Source organism: Rhipicephalus sanguineus, chromosome 7, assembly GCF_013339695.2.
Source record: "Rhipicephalus sanguineus isolate Rsan-2018 chromosome 7, BIME_Rsan_1.4, whole genome shotgun sequence".
Classification (NCBI taxonomy): Eukaryota; Metazoa; Arthropoda; class Arachnida; order Ixodida; family Ixodidae; genus Rhipicephalus; species Rhipicephalus sanguineus.
This window is the reverse complement of record NC_051182.1, coordinates 125,123,220-125,146,254: the sequence shown is the minus strand read 5'-3', so window position 1 is coordinate 125,146,254 and position 23,035 is coordinate 125,123,220.

Below are 23,035 nucleotides of genomic sequence, written 5' to 3'. Positions count from 1 at the left end.
GCTAGGAGGGCACGATAAACAGTTGGGGAATGGGAGGACTGCGGACCACAATTGATAGGACCAGCGGGCACTAGGACACGTAAGGATGGACCCAGGTGGTAACGCGCGAGTGTCTGCGCAGGCGTACCATAAAACGCGCAATAAAGTGCGGAGGGACAGGATGGAAGCCGTAACGGCCACGTCGGGGAACGCGAAGCCTCCTCAGCTGCGCGGTTGCGCTAACGTGGGGCGCGATAATAATTCCGTACCACCAGACCAAAAGAACGAGGTGATTAAACGCTGAACGTTCTGTGAAACGCGGAGCGGGGGTTTGACAGTGTGACATAAGTACTAGAATTTGCCGGGGTAAACCGATTGCGACAAGTACCGGCGTTCTAAAAGGGAAAAATCGAAGTGCTTAGCAGCGTCTATGTTTTCTGTTAGAGATTGTATAACAGATGCCCAGATATTTTCCTGTATACCGAAAGCATTGTAAGTGACACCTAGTATCTCCATGGTGGGGGACCATTGCAAAGGCAACGCGATGTTAATACGTCCGGCAGGGTTTCCAATGAAGAAATACTGACTTTTTGACAAGTTTAAACGAGCACCGCCAATCACACCGAAATGGGAAAAGGCATTCAGGACATGCTGCAGTGACTGCTCGTCGTGTACGTACAGAGTAATAACATCGGTATAGGCAGTTACTTTAACTTCCGTGCGGCCAGGGAGAGGTAAGATACGAATCTGTGGATCTCGTTCGATAGCCCTTAAAAAGGGTTATAAGGCAAGGACGAATACGACGGGGGAGAGAGGACAACCCTGACGGACTCCTCGTGTAACCTGGAATGGGCGGCTCTCGCCCGAATGTAGGAAAAGGGTACTCTCGGAGTTAACGTACATAGCACTAATGAGGCGGATGAACATGTCAGGAAAACGGAATGCTTGTAAGACGTTGAATAAATAGGTATATTCAACGAATTCCAAAGCTTTTTCCTGATCTAAGGAAACCAGTAACCTCTGGGCGCATCGACCAGTGGTGCACTGTATTATGTCACGCGTGAGCCAGGTATGACTATAAATGTCACGGCCTGGAATGGGACAGACTTGGTGGGGAGCTATTAGCGATGGAAGAGTCGGACCGATGCGGCGTACCAGAATGTTAGCGAGGAGTTTGTAATCCACATTGAGAAGGGTGATGGGGCGCCAATCTTCGGGTCGCGTGGATTGGGAGTCTTTCTTGGGTATCAGTGTGATGCGGCCGCTACGGAAAGAGCGCGGGAGGGAATGATCGCAGAAACAGTGCCTGATGACATGCGACTTAAATGGGCCAATAATGGGCCAAAACACGACGTAGAACTCGACGGGGAGGCCATCGGGTCCAGGGGCCGAACCCTTGTTCATTGCATTTAAGGCGTCTTTGATTTCAAAATCCGATGGTGGCGATAGGAGAATGTCAGAATCCGCGTTGGAGTAACGGGGTAAATATTGTACGAGGGGATGCAAAGAGCCCCCTGCTGCAGAACTTACGCTAGCTGACTGAGTCATAAAGTCAAAGTGGCGCGTGAAAGCCTGGAAGTCGCGTGAGCCAGTAGCGGCAGGAGCTATAGGGCAGGCGAGCCTCACGGACGGATGAGCGCCCGGCGTGCATACCGGAGGACCTCAGGGTGTGCACATGGCGCACGTCTACAGCGCCACGCTGCCGCTGAGAGTGAAGAGGCACGCATGATACGCTGGTACCTGTCTACCAGCTCTGCTTGCGATGAACGCATGGCGGGAGAGGGGCAAGGGTCTCGGTGGGCAATGCGGATTTTCTGCATTAAAACGTTAGCGTCCTGCGTCACACGAGCGCGAAGTGCCCTACCCGACGCACTACAATGGTGACGCCATTGTTATTTCAGATGGTCCCAGTCAGTGGGATTTGCGTCAGTAAGTGATGCGTGTAGTGCTCGGGACAAATCCTGGGCCGTCTGAAAGTCTTGAAGGACGCGGCAATCCAGACGCCATGGCCTCTGAACCGCCGGCGTCCCCACAGGCAGGTGTAGGGTCAGCGCAACCGGGCGATGGTCACTTATATACACGGGCGTAGGTGGTACTGACAGCACCTCGACACTGCGTACGAAGGCCATGAGGCCGGGGGATACATATGCTCGATCAAGCCGACTACTCGACATCACGCGACGCCAAGTAAAAACATACCTCCCACCATACGCACGGTATGTACATCAGTCAGTGACAACTGCTGTACGGGACGCTCAACTTCTTCAGCATTCCAGTTAGACCGGCCTCGACCCGGACCTCGGACGTCAGTGTGGGAGTCCAAGACACAGTTGAAATCTCCTAAAAGTACCAAATGTCGAAAATTTAAAAGGTAAGTGTCGAGGGAGCGAAAAAAAAGTGGCAGAGTTTGCGGATACCGCCTCCTAAAGAACGCATAGCGAAACGCATGTTCGGCATCAAATTTTCGAAAAGCCAGAATTTTGCTGATGCGTGCAATTCTCCATGTCGGATTTACGTCTTCTCCTGCAGAGGGTTTTTATTCCACCAGCAGCGCACCACCGTATAACAACGGGCCGTAGCCGCGACCGGCGCGCCGACACAGCGGCAAATGGGGAGGTGCCAACCGCTGTTGTTTTTGGTCTACGCGCTCGGTCTACGGACGCAGCGATCCGCTGGAAACTAGCTTATAACAGCTAGGCTGTAAAAATAGTACCTGGTCTCTAGCTTCGCTGTAACATTCTAGCGCACTGTGTTCGGTGTCGTATCTATGCTACTGCGAGCAACAGAAGACGTTCAAAAAGGTTCGTCTACGAGCGCGGTGAAAATCAGCCCAGAAAAGAAAGAAATCGTACACGGCCTATGTGTTGGCGGTGGCGGCGTCTGAGCTCTTTAATTACACCAGCACTATATAGCGACGTCACGCCGAGTTCCAAAGGGTGTAACAAGTTTAATCTAACCGTCTAACTCGAACGGAACTTGGACATTTGCGTCACACGGTCGACAATAATTAAGACTAGCGGGCAAGGGCGCGCCGCTAGGCGAAACGCAATGACGTTTCTGCACAAAGCTGTCGTCTATTTGTAATTATAATTGCTGACATGACGCAGATTTATTTAAGTATTCAAGGTTGTGTTCCCGGATTATTCCTTGTTTTTTTTTTCTGAACAATGTTCTGGAATTAGACCATCGGTATAATAAATTGAAGCTGGAACATCCCCACAACGTGTCTGTGTCGACTTCGTTTGGTCTATTGGGGAAAAGTTGGTTGGTTTGATAGGTTAGCTTATGGGGTGTAGCGTCCCACAGCGACTCAGGCCACGACTGGTCTCATAGCCTGCAGTGCTCTCATAACTCTGCCCCCATATGAGGCTGCATGTGAGACTACATATGGGGCCACATATGAGACTGCAGGCTATGAGACCCCTTAGCGGTTTCATAGCCTGCAATGGTTTCATAAATCTGCCACATATAAAGTTTCGCTTTTGTTGCGTGGTTTATATTGATTTATTTTTATTACTACTATAGAAACAAGGACTATTGCTGCATGCAGCGATACGGGCAAACTTTCGTAGCGTTAGCTATAGTTGCCTAGCCGAGCCAGTTTCGCGTGGCTCCTCAAGAGCCGTGCTGCGCATGCGCGAGGATCCATGATGTCACACAGCTGGCGCGTCGGAGCCGGCACCTCCCGCGCGCTCCCCCGCTGCCGCGCGCGGCTCGCTGCCGCCGGCCTGCGCTTTCCAGAGGAGCGACGTCGTAGCCGAGGTAGACGTACTGGCGCCGGCGCACGCGCAGCTATTCGCCTTCGCTGTGCAGTCGCCGTCTGACACTGCGCTGGAGCCGCTTGATAGCGCCTCCTGACTGGCGTTCGCCAGTGTGGTTTAGCCATGGAGAAGGAGAGCGTAAAATGCTGCTCAACGGCGCAGAAGAGCGGAGAAGCTTAACTCATCGGATCCCGAAGTAGTTGCCTGCCATAATATGTATACCATGTGTGTGTCATTGGAGCAGCAGTAAGCATGATAATCAAGCTAATCCTAGACAATCAGGAAAGCTAAGAACAGTCAGCTGAACCTTTGCTAACGCAACATTATCCTGGCATAGCCGAGCTAAGCCACTGCAACATTTTTTTATTCCTTTTCACGCTTTTTCGCATCAGCCTCCGCTAGGGGCGCCGCAATCGCAAAATATGCATGTTAACGCTATCCCGCTATACGAAAACACGCTTTCCGCAAGAAACGTTTGCGGTACGGTAACACTATTCATTTAACCACCGCTGTCACGCTAATGCTTAACTAAACGTGTCTGCGCACTCGAAAGCTTGCGCAAACTAAAACTTTACAGGTTTCCTACACCTCGCGTGTGTGGCAGCGGACGACGTCGAAAAACGGACAACCAATATTGTTATGGATAGTACAGCCGTACAGGAAAAGAGCAAGTCTATCGATTTTGCGAACAAAGATGTGCCGCAAAAACAAACAAAAAAAAACAGGGAAAGAAAAAAAAATGCAGAAATTTACTAAGTAACGCGAAGCTATTAATAAACAATGTGCAAGAAATTATGATGCGTACGGTCCGGATCATCTTCATCCTAAGGAAAGTGCGAGCTTGCGAAATACTTGATACAGCTAAGCTGTATATATAAAAGTCCATTCGCAACTGCGCGTATAGTTACCGAGTCGACAAATACCTACTCACCAGAAAACCCCTAGGAGGCATGTGACACAGGTATTTTACAAAACCCCACTACTCACCACTGGTTCACTGAAAATAAACAAAAAAGAAGTAAACAAATAACAAATAATATAAAAACAAATAGGCTGATAGAAAAAGCAAGGGAATACATAAATAAATGGCTAAAAATCAATAAACTACATAAATCAAATAAATTAGCAAATAAATAACTAAAGAAATAACCTGCGCGCTGCACTTATGGGCCACGTAAATAAAGGTGGAAGTACTTTAAAGGGGCCCTGCAACAGTTTTTTAGCATGGTCAGAAAACGCTGCCGATCGGAAGTCGAGGCTCCTGAGAACGCGCGAGCCAAACACTATAGCGCAGCACGTGGCTTGGAACTTACAATTATTTCTCAAAGTTAGCCGCGAAATTGCTCCCTATTATCTCGACAAATTATGCCGTAAACGCAAATGATCACGCCATACACCCAAAGCCCCCGGCCACTGGCTCATTTTGAGCACCGTGAGCTGCATAGTTCCCGCGGCTGCCGCGGTATGCCGCCATGTGCCCGCGTGCACGCTCGCGGTTACGCTGAAAGTAAGCAGCCCGTTCGAAGAAAATAAGATAAGAAAGTAGTCAAGGTCATGACGGGGGCGCTGACGAATGGACGTATAGCTTCTTGCGCCCTAGCCACCCCCCGCCCCCCTTGCGTAGCTTTCAGTGCGCTCGCTGACACGACTGGAGAGAGAAAGCGCTGAAAGCGTGCTACAAATCCCTGTAACTCATCTCTTACTTGACGCACTCTTAAGCATTCTTGCGGTAGCCGATTAGTGAGGCAATCCGCTCTTTTATTGAAATCATTCGATGTTTACTTGAAAACGTGTTGCAGGATCCCTTCAAATAAGTCAAGAGCAGCGTTCGGATCGAATACGCTTCTCGCCATGAGATGCCGCCGTGTGGTGGTGCCGTGCTCCACAGTCTGCTAACATTACACAGTAGCCACACTAGCGTGCACAGGAATCACAACGGGAGAGAGGAGCATTCGCTAAGTTGAAGAGGGACTTTCTTTACCTTCCATGAAAATTCAGTGTCACCTCTGTGCCGTGTGCTATGCAGCTTAGCTAGTCACCCACCTTCAGAGAGTTAGGAATATTTTTTTATGCTTGGCCTTTAGTTAAGAACCCCTATCCACGCAGTGATTCTCTTTGTGTAACACAGTTCAAAAGGTTCGCTGATGCGCAAACCCGTATTCGCAAAGTGAAAGCTCTCCAATATTTTTCACGGTGCATAAACTGTCTTAAAAAATGGATAGAAATAGAAGCACGAACAAGTTATACCTTGACGCTAATTAGATGTTCACTGCAAGTACAAACCTTACCCCAACCGAAAGGCGGTTTAAAGTAACTCGGACCACCGCGATAACTAGCGGGGATAGTCGGCTTATTGTTTATCATTTTGGACGGTTCATTTTTTGTCGTGGTCGCCACCGCTACAGACCAGACATCCGACTGAATAATATTTGCGAGAGCCAGACGCCTAACCAAAACACTTAACAAATTGCTTCGCGCCAAGTCCACTCGCTCGTAGTGGGGACCTCTTCCCTGCAGAGCTTTCGAATGCCTCTACGCGGTCTGGAATTTCTCACTGAATATCTCGAGACGACTGAGCTTCCTCTCTCTCGCTCTCTGTCTTTGCGAAAGGAGGGGTCGCAGTGGCTTTCCGAGAAGCGTTATGTAACTGCCGTAAAGCTGTGAAAGTCGGTTGAGTATCTTGAGTGCTATAGTTTTCCTAGCGAGTCTATTAAATTAAACCAGGAAGAAAAAAAATGTTGCAGTGGCTTAGCTCGGCCATGCCAGGATAACGTAGCGCTAGCAAAGGTTCAGCTGATTGCTCTTAGCTTTCCTGATTGTCTAGGATTAGCTTATCATGCTTACTGCTGCTCCAATGACACACACATGGTGCACATATTATGTGGCACATGTATATTTATTTTGCGAGGCAACTACTTCGGGATCCGATGAGTTAAGCTTCTCCGCTCTTCTGCGCCGTTGAGCAGCATTTGCGCTCTCCTTCTTCATGGCTAAACCACATTGGTAAACGCCAGTCAGAGGCGCTATCAAGCTGCTCCAGCGCAGTGTCAGACGGCGACTGCACAGCGAAGGCGAATAGCTGCACGCGCGCCGGCGCCAGTACGTCTACCTCGGCTACGACGTCACTCCTCTGAAAAACGCAGACCGGCGGCAGCGAATCGCGCGCAGCAGCGGCGGAGTGCGCGGGAGGTGCCGGCTCCGATGCGCCAGCTGTGTGACATCACTGATCCTCGCGCATGCGCAGCACGGCTTTTGAGGAGCCACGCGAAACTGGCTCGGTAGGAGTAATAGGAATCAACTCGGTATTGTTTTAGGCAGGGGTCCAGCAAGAGTTCCCTGACGTATTTCCGTCACGGAAGCACGTCAGTAAAACACAGATGACAAAGAAGAAGTTTCGTTGATTTGTATGACGTGGCAGTCGAGCACACGACCTCTCGGTCCGCGACGATAGGAGCCAGGCGCTTTACCCACTGCGCTACCGACGCTCATGTATGAGCCTTTAAAAACGCGCCTTATATCTTTCACACCTTCTCCCTTTCACAGTGACCCTCGTTGGCGTGGGGTGGTGTCGCCGTCTTGGAGAGGTGAAGGGAAGTACTGCATCGTGACCATAGTTCGGCAAACTCACTCATGAGTCGACTCACTCAGACTCAGATTGGGCCGTGAGTCTCATTCTGAGTGAGTCCGGGTGAAAATATGAGCGGGTCCGGGTGAATATTTTGGTAAATCTGAGTCCCAGTGAGTCCCAGTGAGTCTGGTTGAGGAAAGTTTTAGTGAGTCTGAGTCCGAGTGAGTCCGGTTGAGGAAAATATTGGCGAGTCTGAGTCCGATTGAGCCATAACTACAAAATCTATTTCATGAGTGAGTCTGAGTGACCCTCACCTTTTGTTGCCGACCTATGCTTCTATCTACTCATCTTCAGCATTACTATCAGCCTTATAATGGCTTACCTTTACACGCAAGTCTGTTCACACATAACACACTAGCGATCATGTGCAACCTCAATATTTATCGATCGGAGGCGTGAGATGGGGTGGGGGTTGCCAAGACCTCCCCCTTAAACTCCTTGATGAGAAGTTCTTGATAAAGATATCTCGTTTGAGTCGCGTATGTAGTACAAATGTTGTTAATGGATTGAAACTATTGATAACTCGTATTTGAAGGTGCAAGATCAAAAGGCGTATCAAAAGGCGCTAAAAACATGGACACCACGATCAAAAAAATCTAATTTTATGCTAACGGGCTCATGAGTCGACTCACTCAGGCTCACTCAGACTCAGGTCAAGCCGTGAGTCTGAGTCTGAGTGAGTCCGGCTGAGTAATATGTTGGTGAGTTTGAGTCCGAGTGAGTGCGGTAGAGAAAAAATTCAGTGAGTCTCAGTCTGAGTGAGTCCGGTTGAGGAAAACTTTGGTGAGTCTGAGACTTTGAGTACGAGTGAGCCTTCGGAGCAAAATATATTTCTCGAGTTCCAACTTTTTTGCCGACCTATGATCATGACACTAACGAGCGCCTGCAGGAGGTGCTTCGGTAGTCTCTGCGCAGCGTAGGCTGGCTCCCCGATCTCCAATCCATTTAGTTCGAATACAGTTTGAGTGAGTGCTTTGTTGCAGTGAGACGCGAGGGGGTAGCGGAACGCCTTCGCGCGTTCACAGATCAAGCTACGATCTCTGGCGTTCGCGTTCCCGAAGCGCTACGTGGTAGGGTATACGTGGTAGAAGTGTATGTTATCCAACTGCTGGAGAGCGCCCACCTTGACGTTTCTATCTTGATATGATGACGCTTTCCATGAGCACATATAAAGTACTAGTGATCATGTGCCTTTTGATGCCATCTTTGAGGGGATTCACGATACGCTGTGCCCGAGTTTATGTTAACTACTTCAGCTACCACAAAGGTTTCATCATGATCGCTGACGTTAGTCGTCGGGATGGAGATGTGCCACTAGGATCAACGTAGGTGCGTCCACATCAAACGGTGCTATAGCCGCCAAACTCAACAGAAATTGTACAAGCTCTGATTTATCAATGTACAATTAACATTGAATTACCTTTGTGAAGACACGTTTCAGTTTCGTATACTGATTCATATGAAGGAGGGATCAACCGCGTTTTCTTTAAACCCACGGTTCGAAATACAAAATATTCAGTTCAAGGAGCCCCCTATGTATTACATGATTCAACCTATAACTATAACCAACTTGGCCAATAATACATTTTCAACAGAATCCTAGCTCGCACGCACCCCCTGCGCTACCATAGTCAGATCAATCGCTATCGGTAAAATCACTTACGGAGGCACCGTCATATCGCTGTCAAAAAAAGCCGAAAAAACTCTGCAAGTTCTCCACCGACACATCCTTCGGACTATCACGGGCCTCCCTAAGTTTACCAATATACAAAAACTGCAGAACCTAACGCCCATACCATCCATTGATGATATTCTTAGAAATGCGCAGACATCTCTATACAACCGTTTACACCTCACCATACAGGGGCAAGACACCCTGCTTTGGGACACCCGACGTGTCCGTATGGAACCCCGGGACATGGCTAGTGAAGATAACACCCTTAACTTTCCTCTCCTGTGCCACTCCAAGATATCCACACTACTTCCAATCGGAGCCACTGCGGCGAGGCAGCGGCTTTCTCAGCGACACAATCTGCACACCACCAATGCCGTATTTACCGACGCCGCTCTCGATGGACAAAGCCTGGCCTTAGCATGGTACAAACCCTCGACCGGTGAGGACAAGCGCTACATATGCAGAATGGACTACGCGACGCCTACACAAGCAGAACTTTTGGCCATTTGGACCGCCCTACAGGATAACATAGCGCCATCAACTATCTACACGGACTCATATGAAGCACTAAAGAACATCGAGAATCCCAATACAGAAGATGTTGCAGCTTTACGCATCCGCAAAATTCTCCTGCACAAACAGAAGAATGGCATTGACACAAGAGTCGCCTGGACGCCGGGTCACGTGGGGATCCAAGGGGGAGGTCTAGCCACCTCGAATGCTGGAGTTCTACCATATCATCTCCAACCTCTCCTACATGGATCTCCCGATCTTGGTTGCCATCCCTACACGAATTTGCCACCGAGCTCTCATTCCGAAATGGCACGACTGCGATGCTTCCTCAAGTACACTAACCGGGAGAGACTGTAAGATGTCACCCCTCCTCGTATCTTTAAGAACCTCGCCCTCAGCCGATCTCAGGAGATATTTATTAACAAAGTGCTAGCAAACACAGCCACTACCCCCCACATAATTCATCAATGGCAGACTCTTGCTGACCGGAAGAGGGGCATAGACACCTCCGCCCCCTGCATATGTACCTTTTGCCCCTCTCCATGCATAGCCAACATGGAGCATCTCATTTTACGTTGTCCTGCCCTACATCCTCATCGAAGGAACAGCGCCATTTTTACGCATCCCGATTTGGAAGCAGTACAAAAGGACATACTCGAACACCCTCACCATCTTATCACATTAGCCCACTTCGGAGTTAGTAGCGGCTTGGCGCGCGTGATTTAGTGTGTGCCTACCAACCCTCCCCCACCCCCAACCTCCTCATCAGTGGCCTTCGGTCCTCCCTTTGCATAATAAAAGAATCTATCATCATCATCAACCTATAACTATAACCAACTTGGCCAATAATACATTTTCAACAGAATTCTAGCTCGCACGCACCCTAGGTTTTGCTGCAACTGTTCAGAAAGCGTGTGCAAGAAAAAAAAAAGAAAAGAATTTGTAGAAGAGCGTTTGAGAAATTTTCGTTATAGCGCAGCGATTTCACAAGACAATGCTCTTAGAGAGAGTTTACCGTTTAGTAGTCGCCCAGCGCGATGCTAAGACACAATATTTCATTTCATTTTCTGCGTTGAGGCAAGTCCTAACCAAACAATAGATGTCTTGCGCTGACGTCACTGAAACTGCCATGTTGGAGCATCGCATTGTGAGACGCGATGTTTCTGACGTCACTTTATTGTTATCAGTTTAACTAATAATAATAATAATAATAATAATAATAATAATAATAATAATCAATCAATCAATCAATCAATCAATGATTTATTTAACGTGCCCAGGAACAACCGTAAGGTCTTTGTGCTGGCGCACGCAAAAAAAAAACAATAAAAATAAACAATACAATACAGACAGTTTTCAGAAATAAAAAGAGCAAAAACACGTAGACAAAGAGAAATGAACACAAAAGGGGAGGAGTAAAATAAGACAACACGAGAAATATTGACGGGGCATAAAAAATTAGATTGCATATATACAACTATGTGGAAAGACTGAGAAGGGAAGACTTTGTACATTGTGCCACACTATGTCAAAACAGTGCAAAGCTCGGATAAAAACAATGATTGTGGGCTATGAAAAACGTCAAGATCAAGAAAATTACCATTATAGAGACTTTGTATTCTGTGAACGGTAGAGTGTTGGAAGAAGCAGGCGGGTACATGAAACGGTCTGTTCTCTCTGGTTAACTTACGCGGAATTCGAAAATTTACACAATTGAGAAGTACAGGGCAGGATATGATACCGTGGCCTAGCTTGTAAAGAAATAAGAGATCAGAGCGATTTCGTCGGCAGTGAAGTGATGGCAGTGATAATAATTCAGCAGTACTTGAACGAGATCCAGAGTCATTTTTAGCAAAGCGATGGTTATATATGCTGAGGAATTTTTTCTGGACTCGTTCAATGGTGTTACCGCTGGATTGAGCAATGCCATTCCATATCACGGACGCATACTCAAGTTGCGGAAGACATATTGCCGTGTACAATTTGTGTAGGGCCATGGGAGACCTGAATTCTCGAGATATTCTACAAACACATCCGAGAGAACGAAGGCCCCGCATAGCAGCACGCTTAACGTGAGAAGAAAAGTTTAACGCGCTGTCAACAACAACACCAAGATCAGTGATTTCATAAACCTTGCATAACGGCACAGAATTGACAGAGTATTGAAATGACACGCTAGATGTTTTGCGAGTGATAGACATGAATTTTGTCTTCGAGGTATTCAGAGAAAGGTTATTACCGTCGCACCATTCGGAAAAAGAGCGCAAGTCTGACTGCAGCAAGCGACAGTCGTTAACTGAATGAATTTCCTTAAAAATCTTGATGTCATCGGCATACAAGAGGAAAGAAGAATTACGAATGGCAAAAGAAACATCATTAACGTAAATTAAAAATAGGAGTGGGCCTAATACCGACCCTTGAGGGACCCCACTAGTCACTTTATACAAAGAAGACGTTTGGCCATTTACGGCAACATAACAATATCTATTGAGCAGATAGCTCTGCAGGAGATTCACAACTGACAAGTCAACATCAAAGTGCGCAAGTTTAACCATAATCAGCGTGTGGCTGACTACGTCAAAAGCCTTGCTCAGGTCACAGTAAATTACGTCAACCTGTCCTCTCTGAGAAATAGGTGTGGAGATCTGCGTCATGAAACTAGCAAGATTTGTGGTAGTTGAGCGGCCAGCGAGAAAACCATGTTGATTAGGAATCAATGAGTTTTTCACACTAAAAGACAATATGTCGTGAAGAGCCAGCTCGAAGATCTTTGATGTGGCACATAGTAGAGAAATCGGGCGATAATTAGAAGCATCTGTTTTAGAGCCCGACTTAAATACTGGAAAAACACGAGCAGTTTTCCACATGCTTGGAAATGTGGAAGTGTCCAGGCAGTTATTAAATATCGTAGTCAGTACTGGGACAAATATAGTACCATATGCTTTTAGTATGGCGGAGGGGATGCCATCTGGGCCACATGATAAGGATGGTTTTAAGCGCTTAATGCATTCGCTGATAAGATTTTCATCCAGCGACAAAGCACTGGATGAGCTAACTGCCTTGGGCTGTTGTCTGATATCAGTGCTGGAGTCTGAGGCCTTATAAACGGATGAGAAATGTGTGGCAAAACAGTCAGCGACGGCATGCACTTCTACCCCATTTGAGTCTAGTAGTCTGAATGACTCTCCGCTTTTGCTAGACCGTTTACGCACATACTTCCAAAACTCAGCCGGCCTGTCAGAGGCGCTTTTTTCTAAGAATTGAATGTACGAACTATGATCCCGTTTATATAGGCGTTTAGAGAGAGTTCGAAAAAAGCTGAACTCTTCCTTCCACTCGCTGGATGGAGAACATTTAGATTTCCTGTGTGCGTGATCTTTATGCTTCAGTGCACTGATAAGTTCAGATGAGAACCAGTGGGGATATTTACGTTGTTTAGGTGTATACTGGGGAATAAAATTAAGCATGCTGCTCAGTACAAGCTCCGTAAACCGATCAACCTGGTCATCAACATTAGGTTTGTCAGTAACCTGTGACCACTCAACGGTGGACAAGTGATGATAGAGGCCCGTGTAATCACCTCGCTTGAACGCAAATCTTGGAGATTTGTTTACGTAACTGCTGTAGCTCGTTGTTTCGGCTGATGCATATAATCTTACGTTAAGTGGTGGGTGGAATTTGTCCGGACGTACAAGAGAGATGTTGGAGCGGGAAACTTCAAGGGGTTGATCGTTTGACACACACAGGTCTAAGACGTTGCCACTGGAATTGACGACTGAATTATGTTGCACTAGGGAATTAAACGCCAGAAAGTCCAAGAGCAGGCTGCACTTTTTCTCTGTGAAATGATTGTAATGAGAAAAGGTAAGCGTGCTCCAGTCAATTCCAGGTGCATTGAAATCCCCAAGAACAATAATTCTGTGCCCACTATGAGAAGATATCACAAGTTCAATAGAAGACATGACATCGTGAAATGAGGCAGGGGAAATGCTGGGCGGTAAATAGAAGCATCCAATCAACAATTTTTCACGGCGCTCAAGGTTGATAATAATAATAATAATAATAATAATAATAATAATAATAATAATAATAATAATAATAATATATGGCACTGTTCATGCGAAAACCACCGCAGGATTACGAGAGACGCCGTAGTGGAGGTCTCCGGAAAATTTGACCACTTGGGGTTCTTTAGCGTTCACCTAAATCTAAGTACACGGTCCTCTAGCATCTCGCCACCCTCTAAATGCGGCTGCCATGGCTGGGATTCAATCCCGCGACTTTCGTGTCAGCAGCTGAGCATCGTAACCCCCGTACCACCTGGACGGACTGCAGCAGGTTAACCGCAACGTGACTATGCGGCGTCAAGCAAACCGCCGTGCAGAAGTAGCAGTACGTTAAGAACCTGCGTCCGCGCCGTCACGTGCAAGCTATCTATATTATTTACAAAATAAAAAGGAGAAATGTATCGCGCTACCTGCAAGCAACCGCCTACGCAATACAGACTCATTCTAAAGACGTTCTGGTGTTTTCCTTATGCGGCGATAACAGCTTTGTGTGTAAATCGCGGAACGCTTAAATGAAACGATATATCTGCGGTCGGTAGCGCCTTCGCATTGCTATAAACAATAGACGCTCTGCGATTTACACACAGATGGAATACACTCTACGAGCATTCGTAAAAGTAAAATATAGAAACGAAATTAGGATGTGCGACAATTTTTAGCGTTTCTACAACATTCCCGAGAAGACTGCACAATTCTCGTTTTGAAGGCAAGTGTACGTCGGTATCATATGCTCGGCAAACACCGGTTATCAGCTCGGACAATACTTCGACCACATGTGTGTGTTATTGACTTTGAAAGAAACAATTCTTCTGCAGTCAAGGACGCCTTCCTCGCAATGCGGCAATGATCGCGTAAGTGGCATACAAGTCGGTGAGCTGGAGACGCGACCTTTTGCGAGCGACACGTCCACTTCAAGAGATGAAGAATTCATGAACAGGGGGTGTGGCTGTAGCCAACGTTTCAAGAAGTGGTCTCGTCTTTGCCAAGGCAGCAACATTTGCCTTGACAAAGGCAACTCTGCTTGCCGAAACATTGGCACTAGTGACACCACATGTTCTAGAATTTGTCACCTCTTCAAGCTTCCAGCCTTCCCTGAACTTCTGCCTTATTTGGACATCCACTTTATGTGAATTCAAAGACGCATGGAAGGATACTAAGAGCGAAATAACACATGACGTCACGGTGACGCATGTACGTGTCAAAGTACGAAAGAAGGGGAATTGTCCGAAAGGCTCTATATTTTACACACGTAATAAAACCGACGACAGTTAAGTCAAGGAAAGCGTAGGGCACATTTTCTGCGGTTTCTAAACTGTATTGTAAAGGTTTTCACTTAAATTGCGAAGAATCGAAGTGGACGAAAAATCACCCTTTCCGTCGGTGGGATGCGAACCCACAACCTTCGAATTGCGCGTGACTCGAAGGTCGTGGGTTCGGATCCTAGACGCTGCGAGAGGCTAAAATGAGTGTACACGTCGTGTACACCCGTCCTCTTTGACATTGGGCCGCTTTGTCGGCAGTTACCTTGAAACGGCTGACGCGTCGTGTATGAAATGCTCATCCTTGTGTGAATGCAAGCTATAGGGGCGAACCTTTGCACGAATACAAAACTGGAAAACAGGGTTATCTAGATCTGCTATCCATGGCAGGTGTGTATGGTCGTGAGCAATTTGAGCTGGAAGAAAATAAATTACCTTCCAAAGGTCACAGCGTCTAAATGCAGCTGGCAAGTGCAAAAGTGTTCATGACACTGAATGCACGAGTGGAAATGTATTGCTGGCAAATAACTACGTCATATTCATATCATTACATTTCAAGTATTCGTTGAATAAACATGAGTTCGGTGTTCCAGCTCGTATTGCTCACGATAGTACATGTCATTCATGCATCGACGTCAAAAGTTCTCGGCCACGTTCATGGTTGCTATCAACGCGGCTTACAATTATATTCCGCGCAAATGTCTGTGTGTTTGGAAAAGAGTCACCACATAACATCTCCACTGACACGTTCCGCAGTGAAAGCTTTCGTTCTTTTGAATTTCGACTGAACTGACCCACTTTATTGCATGTGTACTCACCGAGATAAGCGTTCGTGCACAATGCAGAGAGTGAGGAAGGTCGAAGGACGAGGTGAAGCTAGGAATTCCATTGCCGCGATCTTTTTCCGGATTCCTCTCCCGTGATTCTGTTTTTTTCTGTAAAACTTCGGTGTGGCCTTGTCGGTAAATCACTCTTAAGTGGGTCATGAACCACTCTTCGGGCTTGGTGAGAAAACGCATGCTGCGGATAGAGGGCGCTGCTATGTACAGCTCAGCCATATGTTGCAGCCATGCGCGGCAAGGATAGTTCAGAAGCGGGGCGCGAATAGGCCATTTTCTCAGAAGCTCTCTTTTTTATACAGAGGCCTGCGCTCACTTTCTTCGGAGCTGGCGGCGCCTGCTGTTTGACGTCGAACAGCAGATATCATGCTATTGGCTAATAGCCGATATGAATCAAGAGCGGCTACGGATGAGATGCGCTTCTTTCCACGGGGTGCCGCCACGCGCCGGCCCTGCGCTCCATATTGTATACTGACACTACACAGTGAGCTACACTCGCACCCACGAATCACAGCGGGAGAGAGCGATCGCGTTTCAGCACGCGCGCTCAAGCTCGTGACGTGCGCTGGCGTATGCGGATGCCAACGTCGGCTGCCACAAATTTTTGTACGGCACTGAATATTATTAAAAGAAAAATGATGAAACAAGTTATCTTTCCTTTCGAAGAAACCAATGCATACAGAGTGTTTGTGACCTGATCGCCAACAATATTTTCCAAGATTTCGAAGCTCCTCAAATAAGCCTGCAACACTAAACACTACGGAACTAATCGCGTTTTCATTAAACAACCTTGATGCGACCCGTCTTACGGCTCCACAGCGGCAATAGGCCGCTGTGGAGCCGTAAGACGGGTCACGCAGAGGCCACACTTTTCTTTTAGGGGCGAAGCACCTTAGGGTCTCGGCGTGTCTGCGTGCATCGTAGTGTCCTGTCGTGATGGTCCCTCTGCTTGAGCGCAAGAGAGGGCGCCACCGCCCCAGCGCTCGCCGTATGGCGAGAGAGAGCTAACGGCGCGCGTTGGCTATGGAAACGCTCTTTCTGCGATGAACACTGAACTACCAGCTCGCAAGGAACGAGAACGCGCCATCGACCGCGAGAGACAACGCCGGCGCAGCGTCTGCTAGCGCGTTTCTTGATTGACAAAACCGACTGCTCGCGCTGCACAACCGTTCACCGGCGACCGCGTATATATGTAGGCACTGTAGCTTGTCCTGCAATGTAGTGCCGGTGGGAGATTAGTCTTGCGCGTAGTTGTAGAATAAAGATTTGCAGCGTGCATGTTAACTAAAAGCGGACGTCGGGTCTGTGTCTAATCTCTCGTCTGTCTCTCAGTGCCAATTAGCAGTGATTCTGCTGTGGGAATGTCCACCGGCGCACACTGCATACTGCGCCCCTCCGCAGGTTTCACGCTAGTGGAGCTGAAAAACCCTTACCTACATACTTCGCCCTTCCCCAATTTTTTTTTTCTTCGAGCGGTCGAGCTAGCGCGTTGTCTCTCTACGCGATCGGCGAGAGCTCCTCGTCTAAAAGCGTTCTTCATTAACTTGAGTGGCCACGTAAAGAGCGCACGGTAAAACGCGTGTTCGGCATGAAATTTTTGCAAAGCAGAATGTCTCCAACAGAGCAAGTCGACTTGGCATCATGTCCTGCATAAGGCTTTAGTTGATCACCAGTACGCCACCGTATCACCAGTACGGCACCACCAGCGGCCGCAACAGACGCGCCACCGCAACGACCAATGACGAGATGGCAATTGCTGTTGTTTTGAGTCTACGCACGGACCGATCCACTGTAAACTGGCATATCACATCTCCGCTTTAAGACACTGTCATTGATTATTGGGAATTCGTAAAAGAACGACCGCAATAAGTACAGCCACAAGAACGACATGAACGTCGCGAGAACGAAGATTAGAACAATCCGCGCACTATAATCGTGATTTGTGCTTTCCTTCGTTGTCTTTTTCTGATGTGTGTCTTCGTCTACCGTTCGCGCTCTTCGTATATTATCGATCATGATTCCCATTATCACAAAACTATCAGAGGACCAGAGGTGCACACAACTTATGTGCGAAAGCCTGCATTGAATGTCAGTAAAAGTAGGGGGTATTCTTTTTGTGGGCCTAGCGTGTGGCGGCAGCGCCACTACATCACGTCGTCACAACCTGAACAAGCTCGTTTAGAATGCTCGCGGGGACTCACTCACTCACTCACTCACTCACTCACTCACTCACTCACTCACTCACTCACTCACTCACTCACTCACTCACTCACTCACTCACTCACTCACTCACTCACTCACTCACTCACTCACTCACTCACTCACTCACTCACTCACTCACTCACTCACTCACTCACTCACACAAAATTAATCAAAGAAACAGCACGTCGTCTATCGACGACGCCATCACGTACACCACGCGCAGGAATACTAGGTTTGCGAAAAAACTTGCTAAGCCTAACTCAAACTGGTTCTCGGAAAGCTCCTTTGCTTAGGCCTCGAGTGAGCAGGAAGATCACTTACTACGCGACTTGCATGACGAGTTAAACAAGCTGTGGACTTTTTTTGTTTGTTTGTTTTCATGCTCTGTTTGAGCCGTGCTTGCTGTTCGCGAGGCGTGAAAAATAAATACTTATGCACAAACAGAAAAAAAAACAGTTTGGAACCCCCCTCCACCCCGGTCTATATGAATTCCGCTCGCTCTCCGACGCAGCAAACCTCTCGGGGCGATGGGTCCGACGACCGACGCGCCGTCTAGTTGCTTCGAAGAAATGCGCCATTTTCACTCAGACTTCGCACGTAGGAGTTCTAGCTCGTTGCTCCTCGTTTAGAGAGCGTAGGTCTGGAAAGCGATTGCGGAAATAAATTTCCCCATCCGCTGCACGATGGAAAAAAGTATAGAAATTGTGGCCTCACATTTTGAACTGCCATTTCTGCCTGTCTCTTTCTCTCGCTCTCACAGAGTATCAAAGGAAAAAAAAAGACATATGTATAGCGATAAAAGTCTCTTTGGATCCCTGGAGGAGTGCTGCAGTTTTTGTCCCTTCTCGTCCCGAGTTCATAGTCTGCACTGTCATGTCGGCCTAGCAACTCAGTGTGGACCACGACGGTAGTTAACTTACCTCTTACTTTTGTTTGGTGCGGCAATGAATCCAGTGTCCAGTATTTAATGATGATGTAGACGCGGGTATCTATCTATCTATCTATCTATCTATCTATCTATCTATCTATCTATCTATCTATCTATCTATCTATCTATCTATCTATCTATCTATCTATCTATCTATCTATCTATCTATCTATCTATCTATCTATCTATCTATCTATCTATCTATCTATCTATCTATCTATCTATCTATCTATCTATCTATCTATCTATCTATCTATCTATCTATCTATCTATCTATCTATCTATCTATCTATCTATTACGTTGTGGGTATCCCAGATGCACTTCTTGATTATCTGCACATGATCATCATAATATAACCAGGCTTCACCAGACCCTGAGAAAATATGGCGTAAATTGTAAAAGACGTACGAAGATTTTTCTTTAACGTTGCTCAGACAAGAGCCTGGCCTTCGTCAGGGTAATATATATGTAGGTATTACGGTGTTTCAGTTGCTGCTGGCTGAGATCTTAGTATTCATGCCTAGCATACTTTCAACTTTTAAGCTAAGCATTTCCAAGAGACTTCTGTCTGGCTGGATGAAATTACAAGAAGAAAAACTCTCCAGCCAAGTTTAGTATTTAGTTTTAATAAGAACTTACGCATTGTTTCGAAGCCAATTCGGCATCTTCAAAAGGCGACTGTCGGTTTTTAATAAAAGTAGAAAGTAGACTTCGCTGGAGCGTCTGTCTTCTAGGAGTTTTAACTATCGTTCATCCAGTGCATATTAGGTACTGGTACTACCATTCAGGTAATCTAGCCCACGCACTGCACACTCACTATCGGCGCGTTCTGCTCTATGGAACTCGCAAACAGGAAGGCTAAACAGATCCGGGTGATTTGTCACTTGCTGCCTCAACGAGCACGACGAACACTGGTGGAAATGCTGAGCGAAAAAGGAGCGAACAAACATACAACGAAGAAAGAGGGTGGGAGGTGTTGCGGTAAACCACAGCAAGAGAGAAAGCAACAACGAAGACGACAAGTACGAGTAAACAACAACAGCAAGAAACGACACACAGAGTAACGAACACTGTCGGTAATAAGTAGGACTACAACGACTCGCCACAGTGTAGCAATGTGGAAGGAGATACGATGAAGTGCTGTAAACTAAAACGATCAGGAGGCGCTTGAGAGAACTATAAGTGAAAGTATAAGCGATATATCATGGAAGAACAGAAAAAAAGTCTGGGAACAGGAATGCGCTGTTGAGAGGAAGAACAAAGGAACGTAAAATAAAGCAAGCAGTGAAAGCCATCAGAAAACAGCAGCTAATAAAAGCGATGAAAATGAGATCTGCGGAATCCCGCCAGGTGGAGGAAGGGTTACCAAAAGGATAATTCACAACCACCCGTTTGCAGCAGGAAGCTACAATGAAACCCATACGGATTTCTCAGAATGGAAGGAGGCTTCTTAGAAGAAAAATCTATCCTGGTTGTGGATTATCCCTTTCATAATCATTCGGTCACCTTGCCGGATTCTACAGAACTCATTTGCAATATTCTGCGTCGATTCGCTTTGATTAATTGACTAATTCGCCGTCGCGCTGCCAATTTTTAGGACCCTGGTTAGCTCAGTTGGTAGAGCGACCACACCGGAAAGGCGTTCGTCCCGGGTTCCATCTCCGAACAGGGACGAATTTTAACAGCGAAGTTGTTTAAGCCGGCCGTAAAGTGTGGACCCTGCCGCAAAACTATCGTCATCATGAACGGGTATGTGCCACAGAAATTCGGCAAATCGCACTACTCGCCGCTACGGCGTAGCCCGTAATAACCCTGATGGGTGAGAGAACCAGTACAGGGAGAGAGAGAGAAGCAAACAGAGAGACGGAAAGAAATATATAAAGAAAGAGAAAACATTCTTTCGGGAAAAAAGGTTCTTCACAACGCTGGATTTGAACCCGCGTACCACTCGGCCTTAACCACTCGGCCACTCTAGCATGCCTAGATAGCCGAGTGGTCTTAACCACTCGGCTATCCAGGCATGCTAGCAGAGCAGAGCATAGCCTTGTGTAGTATAGTGTAGCAAGGGGGTGGGAAAGAGAAGGGAGCGTGAGGAGGAGAGATGTGATGGTGGGGAGGAGGGAAAGGACGAGGGGAGAGAGTAAAGGGCAGCAGAGAAAAAATGAGAAAGAGAGGAATAGAGAGAAAGAAATGCAGAAAGAAAAAGAAAGCAGAGATTGAGAGAACATCAACGAAAGACAGAGAAAGAAGCAGAGATAGAGAAGAAAGATAGAAAGAAAGGTAAAGAAAAAAGTTCTTGCCGAAAAAAAAAATCTTTTACGTGGCGTCCGATTGTGCCCATGGAGTCATGGCGCGTCCTAAGAAAGTGCGTACTCCCGAGGAGGAAGCCCCGCATTTCGAAGCTAGACGTGTTGGTCCACCGTAAGTACGTGCGTCGACGGGCCCGTGCTTCGCTGTACTAAGCTTTGCGCGACTTAGTGCAAACATTAATTTTTTTTCTTCAACTAAGATTTCTATTTATAGAAATCCGCACGGATTTCCTTGTGGCATCGTGCTACGAACGGGCGGTTGTCGATTATCCCTTTCAGAATAAAAATGATAGGCCGAATGACTGCAAGAAATGACGAAGGAATGAAAGACAGGAAAGAAATGGTTAAATAATGAAATCATAGATGCGAAAAGAAATTAAAAGAAGCAATAAATAAGGAAAGAATGAAGGCCAAACGAAGGAGGAAAGGGAGAAAAAAAAACGAAATGAAGACGTTGCAAGCACGAGAAACAAGTTGAACTGAAGAAAACACGAAAAGAATAAGAAACGAGGGAATGAAAGAAGGGATTGAATTAAAACAAAAAATCAAGGGAAATGTGTAGTGTCACCAATACACCGACGCCTCTGGAGCGGACATAAACGAGAGCCCCTAAAGAAAGTTTTATAAACCTTCTCGATATCAACGAATCGAAGTAGAAATAAAATAGGGCGGTAAACCACCGCCAGGGGGCGTGAGCTACGCAACCCGAGCGAAACCAAAGCGATGGGAACGCGAACACCTTGCGACGCCCATAAGGATACGGTGTGGTAAGTGCACGACACAGAAAAAGGAGGAGAGTTAAACAAGAAAACGCCTTCTCTTTTAACTCCCCCGCACTTTTACTCCCCCCAGCTTGCTCGCGGCCACCACTTGCTCTTTTCTATGAGCATCCGTCGTCGACCCGCTGCGTAACAAGATTTGCGGCGAAGAGCGGCGGTGGTTTTGAAAGAGCACGCGCCACCGACCCCCACCGCCTCCTCCACTTCCATTGAAAAACGTGCGCGCGCTGCTAGGCCTCACATGCGGTAGTACCGCAGTTGATGCGCGTATATTCCTTGTGTGGCGCTGCGCTCGCAGGCGCAGCAGCGTGCGGCGTTCAATTCGCGGTGCGAGAGCGTGCAGCATCCGCCAACGCTCGTCGTCGCTGTAATAGGGTGTGCGTCGCGAGTAAGCGCTCGTCCCTTCCGCATACGCTTCCAGGGCGGCGGGCTGTTGACGCTTGGAAAACGTTGAAATTCAAAGCACAAAAATAAGACTGCTGACGACGAAGGTTTTGAAAAGTGCGGGGAGTTCAAGGACGAAGCGCAGCGTCCGGAGAATTAGAAAAAAAAAAAAAACGGCGTGGTCTCTAAAACCGCAGGTGGGTTTTTTGTGAGCGGCGGCGGTTTGGGCAAAAGAGATTTTTGATAAGCGCCGCGGGCTTTGAGTGTCGGCGAGCGGTAGGCTTTTTGGAGATCAAGGTAGCCTTTCTTTTTTTTTCATATTGCGAGGAGATGCGCTCATGGGCATACAAGCGTCTTGCAAGAACGGTGCAGCACTGCACAATGCTTCGTTTCACGGGGGTGAAGAGTGCAAGAGAGAGAGAAGACGTTTACTGTACTGCACTGTCTGCACTCATCCGCGTTCTTGCTCTTCGGGAAGCTCGTTATCGCCTGCTATTGTCCGGGAAATGGCGAGCAGACAAGGATGCAGTAAGTACGATAACAATATTTTTATTCAAATAAAAAATAAATGAAGGAGTTGTTACCATTGCTTGGCGACGGCTTTCCCTTTCCCCTTGGTTGTTATGATATCAAAAAAAATAAAAATAAGAGAGAGAGAGAGAGCGGAATGACAGGGAGGTTAACCAGATGAAGTCTCCGGTTTGCTACCCT